The 14,397-nt window shown below is 39.8% G+C and overlaps 1 protein-coding gene across 2 annotated transcripts in view; it reads left to right on the plus strand.

Annotated features, from left to right (window-relative positions):
* Nucleotides 1-14,397, plus strand: part of peak1 (pseudopodium-enriched atypical kinase 1) — a 111,474-nt gene that overhangs the window by 11,910 nt on the left and 85,167 nt on the right. For both annotated transcript variants that reach the window (XM_005946807.3, XM_042213854.1), the window contains exon 2: nt 12,318-12,416. The gene's annotated coding sequence lies outside the window, so the exon portion shown is untranslated. The remainder of the gene's footprint in view (nt 1-12,317; nt 12,417-14,397) is intronic.

The raw sequence follows: 14,397 nt of genomic DNA on the forward strand, positions 1-14,397 counted from the left end.
AGTCCTTGTTCACCTTGTTACATTGTGAGGCATTTGGCCATGTTGCTGTTTCACAGCAAAAACACTCCTGATTTTAGAAGGTCATTGGATCCTGATAAAGTGCAGTGTGGGCTAGAAGCCATCTCTAAATCTTCAGCTCTGTCTATGATCGAGGTAAAGCTGGAGCCCGATTGTGTTTTGTTTGGGAAGTCTGGTCTTGGTGTAATTCATGCTGGCAGCTCCAGGTCGCGACTTCTTCTGAGTACATTTTGCAGCTATCAGGCAATAACACTGCGCTTACCAAAAGTCATCCAAGTCATCCAGGTAGGAAAATGTCAGAAGAAGTTCAAATGAATTTACTGGATGAACTGCAGAACTATTGTTATTGTTGACTATTGTTATTTTTTTTAGTCATTCATGAAATCAGAGATATTTCATGTATTCAGTAATACAGTGTTAGTAGCTGGAAATACAACTGACATTTTTCAGTTTTTTTCTCTGATTTCTGTGACCTGACATGTCATCATTCCAGTTGGCTCAAGTGTCACCACTTTTTGAGTCAGTGCTGGGAACACTGTGGATAATTAAGATCACAGCAGCATTTGGATCGTATGTCAGCCACAAGGCTTCTACTTCTGCCTGGGTGTTGGATCATTTAGAAATGGGACATTCAAGTCTCACCCACAGCCAATTTGTGTGGGTCTGTGTGAAAGTTGGTGTCCTCATACATGTGTTATTTATGTGCTCAAACGTGCATTAAAGCAGTGGGACAAAGCCTTAAAAAAGCTAATAAGATTTGTTTCTGTGTTGGGCCTCAATCCAAATACCTAGCAAAATCTGCTCCAGGATTTATTATTCAAACGGTAATTCGCAATGTTAATGTTGCTAATCTTTACTGCACTGGCTTTGTTTTCTATTTTGAGGTCCCATTCACTCACTGTTGAAATGTTTAGTTTAACCTTTAGAAGAATGTTGACTTTGCAAACATTTGTGATTATCTGGGAAATTCAAGGCTGTGGCTTTGTTGATAAGCTGTTAGCTCAAGTGCTGACCTTGAGAATGTAAGTCTAACGAGCTATCAGCCGAGCTTGTGTTATTATAAAGCGGTGGTGCATATAAAATAGATTTCACCGACATCGATGTTTGCTTGTTGTACAGACGCACATTACTTGCATTTTTTAATTCATCCATTAGACGAGTAACATGAGACAGGAGCAATCAGACAAAGAGTTTACTGTAGACTTTCCTATTATATTAAGTTATGACCCATATAACTTTGGCCTAAAACATAATGCTGCTGCTCGCCCCGTGTCAAACTTTGCCCTTTCGCTAAAGTGTGTCATTCAAAAGTGTGTCTCCTCTTCACAGAGCAGCAAATGTTTGGCTTTTTAGTACATCCCAAACTGGCTTATTGGGCTAAAGCTGCTCCACCAGTCATTTAATGGTGTCAGATATTCTCCTTTTGATCTCACTAGTGAGTGTGAGATAGACTATTCCTGTCATCATCATCATCATCGTCATCGTCGTCGTCGTCTTGTTGGGTCCATAAAACCAGGGCTAGTGGTGACGTAAAGCCCCTTTTATTATTGACGTCTTCCAGACCTTTCACCGGTTCGACTGCTTGTAAAAACTAATGCAGGGCCTCATTAATGTCTAGTTAACAGCTGATTGATGTGCGTCATGTCAAATATTACATTAGCTATTGCTTTTGGTGGTTAGTGGAAAGTGGATGGATGATAATTGAGCAGTATGGAGGCTGAAAGCTATACCCGTTTTGATTTTAAATTCACTCCTGTGTGTCAGATAGCGCTAGGCTGGAGGGTAGTGCCATTTACATTGGCAAGAAGTTTGGGAACCCTTTGGAATTACCACGTATTTCTGCAGTGATTATGGGATTATATGGACCAGCAACCATGTCTTGATACTGGTGACTGATTGACCACGCTCATCTTTGTGTTATATACTAACTGGGCTATATTAAGTCAGAGAAATGTGCGGGCTGTCACATGCACTTTTTGTTTAAAGTGTAATAATAAAGGAAATGCTGAGAAACAAACCAGGAAGCTCAATAAAGCATTCTTTAAACTTCTTTGCTGTCTTAGCTCCTTATGCCTCCCTCACTGTGAGAACTAACACAAATTGCTGCCTAAGGCTGGGACGGAAGACGGCCAAATAAAAGCTAACAATATGTAGAGGGAGATCAAAATCAGGGCGAATCTGGTTTCCAATTTCATTTAGAAGCTGAGTGCCTCCAGGCTCGGTCCCACAGTTCTGCATTTCTGGTGATTAAATCTGAGATGAATTATAGCGCTGGCTTTGGCAATCTCACAATTCAGTTCAGGTTCTCTGTGTGACGATTAAATCCGGAAATGTAAATTTATTCTCCCTCCAGTTCTCATGATGTCGAATCATTCCTCTTCTTTGCTCACTGAGCTACAGGTTGCACTTAACTGACATTCAAGATTAGGGGTGGCAGGATGAAGGAAAGACACTCTGCCATATTCAGGTACTCTTTGATCATTGATCGAAGATCTTGATTAGGACATGTTTGTTTGTTTTTTTGGACACAGACTAATAGACTAAGGGCTTTTTTTCTTCACCTCGCTAGAGTTCCTTGAATCTCTGTGTGTCACATATTTATTGTGCCAATAAATCAAAAATGCAGTCTGGCATTTGGCTTGTTTGAATGTGATCTATAAGATAGAAGATTGCTGGTGTTACTGCAAATATATCATTTTCCTCTTTCTGTCACCTACCTATAATAGGAAGGGTAATAAGGGGTAATGCCAATAACTGAAGTAAAGATGTTTTAAATGTAAACCTGACGTTCCTAACTATACAGACGTGCTCATACATCTGAGGTCGCCCTGCTCATGTGTGTGCTGTACACCTGCACACATTCTCGGCACAGTCATCATACATCTCTGGAGCAGGTGAACAATATCCCCTGCATCACCAGTGTTTCTCAGCGCTGGCTTTTGATCTAGGACAGTGTTGGCATCAGGCTGGCCTAGTGACTGCTTTAGGGGATTTGCTGTGACAGAGTTTTACACTGGACCAGCGTTACCGAACAGGGAAACAGAAAGCCCTCTGACAAAACCTGTCTAAGAGGAGGGGGAAAATGCTCTCTCTGTCTCCATGTCTGTAGTTTTCCTTTTTTTAAATGTTTTTTTTTCATGTTGAATTTTGGAGAATAGCTCCAAGTTGTGTAGATTTAAAGGAAGTGTTACATGAGCTGTATTGAACTCCATATATGGCAGGATAATCTCCTCTTCGGGCATCAATCTGCGGTGATGTATCTGCACAAGTATTTGTTTGAGTTAGGACAAAGCCTCGGTGAGGGGTTGTAGCTGCAGCGATGCCAAAACAATTCTGGCCTGCTGGAATGTGTTGAGAGCACTTTTGGCCAGCCTTTAACCTCAGTAACTCTTGTGGACTCACCTTGCATCTCAAAATAACTTGCTCCACGTCGTGCTAAGATCTCTCAGACATAACTCGAGGCTGTTGGACTTGTTTACCATAGCAGTGAACCTGAAAGTTAACTTTTCAGGGTGAACTGCAGTTGGTTTTGTTGGATATCAAAAAGGCTGTCAGTGATACAGCTTTGCCTGTAGAAAGAAACGTCTTATAAATGATGCTTTTTGATGCAGGGTTTTGCTGAGTTTCATAGTTGCTTTAAGGTGCTTCCTATTATTTAGTCTCATAAATGACAGATGAGACGAACTGGGGCTATGAGCGTGGTTCTTTACAAATCCACGCTATGTAATGGTTTCTTTTTCTAACATTGCAAATGCATTAAACCTTCTTTCAGCATTCTAAATGCTTAACTAGGTCATCATGACTCAATTGTTCCCATTCAAATGTGAAATGTAGAAATTGTCTGTTTTTTATCTTTTGCTCTTACAGTCAGATGGGCTGTTTCTAATCTTGTTCTAATTCACTAATGAACCCGACTGACTTCAATATTTGTCTTCAGTTGCTTCGGCTTTAGCTGATTTGGGCTTTGGGAACATTGTGTTAAGTGCTGTCTTGAACTGTAGCGGGTGACTGAAATGTATGCTGGCAGTGTCGCGTTTCTACAATCTAATCACTGTTTTATTACTATTTTGTTCAGCATAGACCATCAAGGAGACTTAATGTCAGCGAACCCAATTTTCACATCATAAAGTGAATAGTGTAGAGTTGGCACATAAATTACTGGCAAAAATAGAGACCCATTTGGGTGTGGACGGCGTAGTAAAATTTATAGCTGGGCAGTTAATATGCCCAATATTACAGTATCGGTAAGATTTCAGTAACATGAAAATCACATTTGCTATCACATGAAATCGTAGAGTGAAGGTGGATAAACAGACACAGCCTCCTTATTAGGAGTATATGAAATATAAAGCACTTTAGTTACATCATAAAACAGAAATAAAAGAACAACAACATGAAACCACAGAACCAAAACAATAAAAACGATCTGTTCAGTGGTTTTGATAAAAGATAAAAAAAAAAAAAAAAGATTTTCATTATTTGGCATCCCGCTGCTGTTTTTACATGTAGTTATCATATAGCTTGTTGGCATTGATGTTTGCACTTATAGTGGCATAAATGATTCTGTGGGCAGGAGGAAAAACAAATGAAAGACATACAGCCTTGAATTAATTACCTTTATTGTAATTCGTGAACACAAGTGGACACGTTGTTAAATGTGTAAGATTACTTACTTGTCTCTCTTCTGCTGTTCTTGGAGTTTTTCACAGTGGATGGGGGCAAAAATAAGGAGATGTGATCAAGGAGCACAGTCGCATCAGTCAAAAATATCCTTCTGTTTTCTGTCATTTAATGTTGTCCATCAATCAGTATAGCTGCTCTACACAAAACATTAATTTCAAAGTGTCCTGAAGTCTGCGATGTGAACTTCTGATGCAGCACAGATATATTTAGGGGTGTGTGGGTGCGCAAGTTCAGAAGCGAGATAAAAGGAAGGCACAATTTATTATGATTGTCATAATAATGATAATGTCTGTTTAATGCATCAGTGTGGAGATGAGCTAAACATCGCCTTGACTGGCGAGCTGTTACTGCGCACTTTGACCATCATCGATCAACGGCATCATCGTCCATCAGCACAACCCTAACATCCTGCATGTATTATACCGCAGTGCAGTAAATGTGAATTAAGCACCACAAACCACATCTAGAAGAATCATCATCATAGAGTTGAAGCAGCATTGGATTTATAGCAGGACCTTTGCAGTGGATGGTACTGTTTTTGACTCTGTAAACCTCGTAAAGTGGCGAGTGACCGCTCGCTCACAGGTCTGAGAAGTAGAAATTTTCAAATTAAGGTCAAGCTCGGTAGTAAAAGTTGGCTTTGGCCCATAAATGATTCATCTTTTGTCCTTCCTTAGTCCTGTGAGTTAAATCTACATTTGGACTGAACAGAATAGCATTTCAAAAGCTGTGCACTTTACAGTGAGAAGAGCAATCGTACCTTATTCTGTCACCTGGCATTTCGTCGACGTTACACAACATTCACAAAAAAGCCTCCCAGCATTCACCACCTCCCCACTTGTAAACAAACATCTCCTGCCTGACCTTGCCTGACATAGCAAGACTCTTTCCCACAAATAATCCTGTTGGTGCTGCTCAAATTAAATTTGCAGACTCACCCCTTTTTTAAGTTGCCCAGCAGAGCGAGGGAACATCTCAAATTACATTTTTAACTCATCGAAGCCCCCCCGCTTCATTCTCTGTCACACTGAGTACACACACACACGCACACACACAGCCTATCCACACTGTGATCTCATTAGCAATAACAGTGCATGTCATATCTCTGTAACTCCTTCCTGGTGGTGCAAGGGCTTGATGAAGATCATGGTGCGCGACATGATCTTGATCGCATGAAGATCGAATGGGAAGAAAACAAACACTCCCATTCCTTCAGACTCTGGCCCACACCCGAGCCCATACCACAGCTATATCAGGCTAGCAGCTCATCGGGGACCCCTGGCAAAATGTCTGCAGGGGATGAGACGAGTGTGACGTGTCTGTCTGAGAATGTTGGGAAAGAATAAGTGGTGGATGAGAGAAACAAGTTTGCAGATTTTGTGTTTGAACTAACTCGTTGCCTGTGAAATTTCATGGTGATCATGATAGCAGGTCCAGGTCCAGCCCAGGTTTTGGCATTCAGCCACTAGATTTGGGCCAGGAACAGAAGAAGGAGGAGGAGGAGGAGCTGGGAGTGCTATGATCCAGAGGACTGTTGACTGACAGGAACAGAGGTTGTGCACAAACTGGCCAATGAGCACGTGGCTGGCAAACAGGATACAGCAGCACAAGCTCCATTATGCAGTTAATTTTTTATGTCTGGATTTAGTCCTGGGATGGCATATTGTGAGATCAAAGTAAAAATATGATGCTCAGACATAAGGGTTCGTTCCTCCCTCGGGTTTTCTTTGGCATATTAAGGAGGAGTTTCATTAGAAATGTTGAGTGTTTGTTTTCTTCGCTTCGCTGAAGAGGAAATAAGATGTAAAGATGTAAAAATAGAGCATACACGCGTATCTGGCTTGCAAATTTCTCTTTTTTTTTGCCAGCGCATCTTTTTCTCTCCAAATACAAGAGTAGAGCACCTGCACCAACATGTGACAGAGTCTCTGCTGATGGTAGCATAGGAGATCAGAAATAAAAGGAAAGTTTGTTTCATTTGCGATGAGTAATGATGTGGAACACAAGTTGTTATTAGGCAATAATGTTATTAATAGTAGATATAAATCAAAATCTTTATTTAAATCTCATTTAAAATAAACATGACTTCAATACATTTAGAAATCAAGAATTATTTTACTGACACAGTCATACCAACTCATTTATTTTTATTCATACTACTTTATTCAAAAAGTGCTAAAGTTAGTTACCAAGTGTACTTTGACAATAGATATTTCCAGCCAGCTCACTCAAGTTAAGTCTGTGCATGAAAAACTATGCTTCATCTTCCATATAGTATCCAGCTTAGTTGGAAATCAGACTAATTTTCTTGATTAAGAGCTCAACAAACAAATTTCCAGAATCCAAATGAATGGATGAAAACACTTAAAAGCAAATGTTTCACCTTCCAGGGCTCATCATAGATGTGATCAAAGATTTGGATAGAACAAAGAAGACTTTCAGATTTTTTTTTAAGATTGTTTTATGTTTACATTTTCTTTTTTTTTAATTTAAAAGCTGTTAGTTTCATTTGAAACAAGGGAAACTAACTAGCACTAAGCTTAGGGGAGTGTAACATACTTGAGTGTTTAATTGCAAAGCTACTCTGTTTGGATAAAGCATTCCTCTGCAGTGTACATTTCAAAGGGACTGTCTGCTGGATTTTACTCAGCGCTCCGTTTGATTTGCTAATTTCCTTCTCTGACTCCCGATACCTTTCTTGTCAGCTCAAACAAACAGCTATGTTCAACAATTGTATTTCTTTCTTTGAAGTTTTTATTCTGACTTAATATAAGCTGTACCTTTAAATCATTATGTCTGAACTTTATGCTATTTTTAAACTTGCTCACCTTTTGGGGCCTAATGGGCTATTAGCTTGTAAGTCAAGTCTTTGAAAGGAAAAGAAAATATGTTCGCACAGTTAACAAGATGCTGTATGCTGTTAAAGTGTTGGTGCAGGAGACAAATTGTCGCTGGTGAATTTTGGGCAGAAAACCATATTTAGTGAGAAAGATGAAGACACCTTTGGAGAGCTCTTTAAAGACAGGTGTCTTTGAAAAAAGGAGGAATTAATCTCCTATTGGATGAGATACTTAGTCTCATATATGTATCAGCGTGGCTGATATATCAACCACAGTTGGCTATTTGGTATCTGCATCCATAAATGAGAATCTAAAAAGCAGATATGGGAGAAAGTTGACAACAAAACAAGGTTATTTTTAAACTGCGTTGTCAAATTATGTTTTTATTGAGTCATAACTACACATAACAAAAGTCGTCTGAAACAGAGTATCAGTCAGGCTCTGATTAGCAACACCTTATAGTCTGAATTCAACTTCACACGTGCATGCTCTTTACATAACGGTAGCAATAATGTAAAAACATTGCGTTCATGCAGAAGGGAACGTTTGCCTTGGAGTTTCAATTCGATCCTGAGTGATGCCTTTCAGCCATCCTAATGAGTTTACATCACTCCATGTTTTATCTGGCTTGCTGCAAGGGGAGACAGTCTTAATGGTTACCCTGTGTTTTTTCTTGTCAAAGTGCGTTTTCTCCTTTCTTTGTGCCAACTGAAGTTTCTAGAGCTTGGTGAGTCTCCCAATCTGTAATTAGTGCCAACCATAAACAACTGGAATCCTGCTGAGCACTGCCACGGGTGGCTGCCCTCACCACGGCAATCTGGAGTTTCCCTTTTGTCCTTGGATGTGTCAGATGTAGAGCCAGCTTCCCACCCTGGGAGTTGAACAGTGGGCCCACTGTATTTAGAGAAAGGGAAAAGAAAGCCGGGGAGTTTAGAAGGAACATAGATCGAGAAAAATGTATAAATACTACGAAAGCAAGACAATTGAAACATCTCACATTAGGCCTGTGATAACAGGATTTTATTAAGCAGCATGGAAGACGTCAGGCTCCCTTTCTGTCCTCCTGCAGAATCGCATTTAAATATAGTGACCGATGCCATCTAAATACAATGCAAGGCCCCGACTCTTGGATCGGATCTGGTGCTTTTTCTGCCCTGGCTCTAAGATGCCCATTAATGACATCATGGTTAATGTACTACTTGGTAGCACTCCATTCCAGCTCATTGTTTAGCATTGCATGGTTATTCTTTCACACATATTACATCTACTCAGTCACTTGTCACAGTCTGCTTAGGTTACAAGATGCTTGAGTCATGACATAATCCATTTACCAGAGAGACGGAGTGGCTGGCTGATGCTGAATGAGGTTGGAGTGGGGGGGTTTTGTTTTTGTTTTTTATTCCTGGTGAATGCATTTAGCACTATCCAGTGACTGGATTTGAGCCTCTTTTTGCTTAAATATTTCCTCTGAGGGTCATGGTAAAGTTGTTATCTTATGAACAGGGTCTTGGCCTGAAGACATGCTCTGTGAACCATAGCAGTCAGCTGCCCGTCCTGTGACTTACTCACCTATTTACCCTGGACATACAGCTAACGGAAACACATGCAAGAAAGGGACAAACATCTGCACATCCCATGAAGACAACAGAACCTTATTTTGAATGTTAAACTCCTTAAAACTGAAATCAAGGCTTTAACATGTCCTTTGGTGTTTTATTTGTATGATATTTGAGTCCACCCTGTTCCCCGGGATAGGTGTTTTGTGAGGGGTGACAATGCACACAAGGTTCTTTGTTCAGCATAAAGTGAAGGGTAATTAATACCTGTTAAACACAGATAAAGAAGGCAGGGTTTTTATGTATAACAGACCTTGGGATGCATGAGTTTCTCACAGAAACAGCGAGCTGAGCAGAGCAGAGGAGCCTCATGATGATAAAATCCTTTTGAAGTTTCTCAAGTTTCCCACCACAATTTATTCAAATTCAAATTCAAATTTTATTTGTCATGTACACAGTCATACACAGTACGATATGTAGTGAAATGCTTGGACAACTGCTCGTGACCTAAAGAAAACAAAAAAGGAAGGCTATGAATAAGATAGGAAATAAATATGAAAAATTAAAAAGGGTAAATTTAACTAGGAAGGAATAAAATATAAATTAAGGTTAAAAATGAAATAACTGTACAACACAAATTAGAATGAAGGGTAAATTTAACTGGGAAGAATAAGATAAAATATATCAATTAAAGTTGAAAATAAAATAACTGTACAACAAAATACACAATATAGAACTATATAAGAATGTATGAAGAAATCTAAATCTAAATAAATATATACACAATAACAGCAGCTGTACAAGTATTAACCGGAAATGAAGAATATAGTGACCAGTGTTGTGCAAAAACAAAGTCCAGAAAGTCCAGTGTGTGTAAGAACCATATGTGTGGGTCAGTACTGTGTGGTGGTGTGATTGAGAGACCGTATAATGAAAAAAGACAATGAAAGTTGTCTTTTTTCTAAATGTGAGTACATTCTGTGAATTCTGTCACCTTGCGGTTTAGGAATAAGCACTGGGGTTTCCTCTTATACTACAAAAAACCAAACCCTACTCCCTTCAGCCTTGTTTACTCTTCTAGCAGTAAACCTAAGAGTGGGGACGAGCTAAACTTGGGAAAAATAGGCAAATTCATTGAAAATTAACAAGTCGACTTTTTCGAGATGTGACTTCATCATTACTTCTGTTGTTGCAGGGTGGGATCAAAATCTTCCCCGTGGTACTGAAAATGTTTTTTAGTATTTTCCTGCGTATCGGTATTTTAGCATCATGGCAGCCCTCATAGCTTTACACTCCGTGTCTCTGTAAATCAAATACTTTTGGAGTGATCCTGTTCACAGGATTGCTGTAAGCTATCATGCATGTGTCTTTAAAACTTTGCATTTCTGTTCAGAGACCATAATGTCATGTGTGATATGGGGGGTAGTAACACGCTAAGCCCTTGATTCGGGTTCTGTTGAGTTTGGCATGTTTTGTTCCCATAGAGATTTCTTTTGATCAAACGGGCTGCTGAACATGCGAGTTGTCATGTCAGAACCTGTTACAAATCCTACTCTCGACACAGCAGGTCGATTCAGCCTTTCAGTTTTGATCTTAGAGTAACGATTTCCCAAACGTTATACATGAAAGATGTCCATAGCGCAATCAGCTGCTAGTAATTCATCAAAGTTTGCGGAGCCATTACATTATAGGCACAGAACAAGCAGTGGGTGCAGTAGTGCTGTTGGGATGCAATAAAACACTTTGCAGTGGCAGTAGCCTAGTGTGCTCAGCTCTGTATCTTGCCTCATTACCATTGCTTAACTGCCATAAAGAGTTGTGCAGCTCCTTGTGTCTGTCTGCCTTGTAGAAACACTGTAGTGCCCTGCCGATTAGAGCCAGAGGAAAGAAGTGTTCAAGCATAAACCCGGGGAGAACTGACCTTTTTAAATTCATATGTGGAGCACTTCCCCCTGACTTCTTATGCAACTTGTCACGCTTATTGAGACTTGTGGCATCTCAGACTCAGTTTCTCCTTCATTGTCCCTCTCATACCTTACAGTTTAAAAATACTGCAAAGAGTAATGACTATTAAAAAAGAGTGGCTTAATTCCTAGTATAAATGTTCACCAAATACTTGTGGGTACTCCCCAATATTGACACATTCCCAGTACTCACACCTGCCGACCTCCCCCACCCTCTGCCAATATTAGTGTTGGATTATACATTAAGGGCCTAGTCATGTTTAGCAAGTTGACCCTCTTAAAACAAAACAAACAAAAAAAAACTTTCAGTGTAGACTCCCCAGCCCCCAACTCTCACAGTTTAGAGCCACTAGCAGAGGTCTGCCCTAACAATTCCTTATATAGCTTGGTTTCTTGCCTGAGCAGACTACATTATAAGTGGGCAAATCCAGAATGCCATGCCTACAGGGATGAATTTACTGCAGGGGAGTGGTTCATGTCTAATTTCTGTTGAGTCATGGCTTTTAAAGAGAAATCAGGACGTGATGTGTTGTGGAGAATGGGTTTGGATTGGCTTAGTCTGTTGGCATAATTAATGCGAGCTGAGGTTTATGACTGGTTGATATGAATGCGTATGGAGATTATGACACACCAAGAGGGAGCGGTGTTTTGCCAGCCTCATTCCAAGCTTGGTGCTTTGTGGACAGGCACTGACCACAAAGCACAAAGAAGATATTTTATTACTATGTCTGATTGCTCCTACTATTGCTGTTATTAATTATATTTGCCCTTGTTGAGTAGAGCACTTCTTTATTTCTTGCCTTAGACTGTGTGTTGGTGCTTTTAGTGAAAAAGCAGGATAGCGGCGAGAGTCCTGCCTCCTCTTAAGAGATTTTTTTAGGTTAGTTTTATCTGTAGTTAAGATGATGAAGCAGCTCGCGCTCCGCGTTCCCTCCCCCAGCATTATTAACCGTGCCGTCGCTCAGTGCCGTACCGGTCTCTTGAAGAGAAAAAATTGTCTGTGAACTCTTGATTTCCAAACTTTTCAAACTGCACAATTGTCGTTTCTTTCTAGTGGAACTCAGACTTTACCAAAATAAAGTTTTTGTTGTCAACTTGTGTTTTTTTTTCCCCTTAGTGTTTTGTCATTTTGAAACAGAAATCAATTTCACGAGCCTATATACAGGATCTGACTTGTCAAAGGAGCTTACTGGGCTGCGTGATGATGACATTAAGCTGACACCTGTCTTCTTTTCTCTTGCTTTTCCTTTGTGCAGGAAAATTGCTTCCAGACGACCTTTGCCTTTTTCTGAAACACCACTGCTTTTGTCAGCCTCAGAATACTTCAGCCCACGCCGAGCCACATAGCTGGGCAGGTAAGCTAAGTCTTAAGTTGTTGTTTTTTTTTACTTACTGTCATCTGCTGGACTCCATTATTGATTATATTGGAACTGCGTTTTCAGTTTGTTTTAGTCTTTTTTTCTTGGACACTCTGTACTCTTCTACTGAAGTGTCCATTTTGGGGGGTTGGAAAATATTGCTGATCCTGGCAAGTAAATACCATTTATACATGCATTATGTTGGGCTGTACAAATAAATTGTAGCAGATCAATGTAGCAAGAGTAGAGCTTAAATATCACCAAGTCTGGTAAGAATTCCTTATTGACTTAGAATTAGCATCTCCAGCCCACCTGGAGAGAGTTGTATTGAAGTAATAATCTTTCTGATAACTCTGACTCAACACTGTATCTAGAGCAGGGGGGGTCAAACATAAGGCCTCAGGGCCAGAATTGGCCTGAAACACTCACCAATCCAGCCCACTGGGTGGCTTTGGGAAAATAAAAACAAAACTTCCTGTTTTACAATTGAAGGACAGTCTGGGCAAAAGCATGCCAGGACTTTTCTCTGTAGTCGTGCTAACAGATTTCTTTCATTTACTACAACAGCATTTCTTTATCATGTTCAAAAACTGAGACATAATGTTGAAACTGTAACTCTTTTGCTTATATTAGGATATCTCACGGATTAAATGTGTAGTTAAACTTCCTTACCCTGACAGAAAGGGGAGTTTCACTGGTCCGACCCACTTAAGATCAAAGTAGACTGTGTGTAGCCCACAATATCCAATGGGTTTGACATCCCTGATCTCGAGCAAACGTGGTTCATTATAAGTGGGGTTAGACGTGCTCAAACAGGTACGCCATATTGTGTGCTTCAGTTTTTGCGCTCAGTGCCTGGGCTGATGTTTAATAGTGTCTTTGTGTGTGTGGCCCCACCATAAAACTTCTCTTCTGTGGCCAGTATTCTCATGCTGACACAGAAGTGCCACATAAAACACAAATTTTTCAAACTGTGTAACATTCTGACCCTGGTAACTCGGCTCCTATGAATGAGTATGGGTGTGTTTATGTGTAGCTTAGTGTAAGTCTATCCACAACACAGCTGTATTTGAGTGAAACACGCCCATCCCAAGTCTTACTGAGAGGCCCGGCATGCATCACACTGTGATTGTACACATGACCAAGGGAAGAGGTCAAGAACATGTCCGGGCATATTTCATTTTTTTCCCACCGATTCCCAGGGCTACACTGAAAATCAATGTTATTTTGAGTGTGACGGTGAGGAAGTTCTCAAGTTCAAGAAGTTTTGGAAATTTTTTATTAGTAGTTGACCTATGTGTTAAAGATTGTCTCCCTTGGCGTTTAATTCAAGCTGTGTCCAAGTTATTCAATTGATATACAGCCATTCCTTTCAGCATTGGCTCATTTTCCTTTTTCTGGGAAGTGATTTCATCCTTCCTGACTTCATGACTTCATGAGTGTTGGTATTTCAAAATTGTAGCTTCACATCATCAACAAAGCTCTGGCAGCTATTTTTGGACATTGTGTTTTTGTTCTTTGGTACCTATTGCCATCTCTACTTTGACAACTTGGACTATTGTTGTGTTGTCATAATAAGGCTCTTACTTGTTATTTCTGTTTTGGATTTCCACATTAGCCATATATATTTTTCCATGTCCTTTGTTTCTGAGCTTTGTGATTTGATACAAATTGTCTGGTGTGTCTTACAAACATAAATTCTTCCGTTAACTGCAACAGCAGTTCAGTTTTCTCTTTGCACCTTTATTTTTTTTAAACAGAGTGTTTCATTGTTTAATGGTGGCAGATTTTAGAAAATCAGGGTACTTTTTCTTCAGCTGTTATAGTAAATGAATCTAAAATGTCATAGTGCCAGGTCTTAATGGATGCCTTAGCAAAATTCTACATTTGTTTTGAATTTAGATTTTTTTTTTTTTTTGTAGAAGATTAGTGTGCATTTTGAAATGTCTTGACAGTCCTTTGTCTCTGTCTAGGCTAG

The sequence above is a fragment of the Haplochromis burtoni genome, unplaced genomic scaffold, assembly GCF_018398535.1.
Source record: "Haplochromis burtoni strain Fernald_Lab_line unplaced genomic scaffold, NCSU_Asbu1 Contig_489, whole genome shotgun sequence".
Classification (NCBI taxonomy): domain Eukaryota; kingdom Metazoa; phylum Chordata; class Actinopteri; order Cichliformes; family Cichlidae; genus Haplochromis; species Haplochromis burtoni.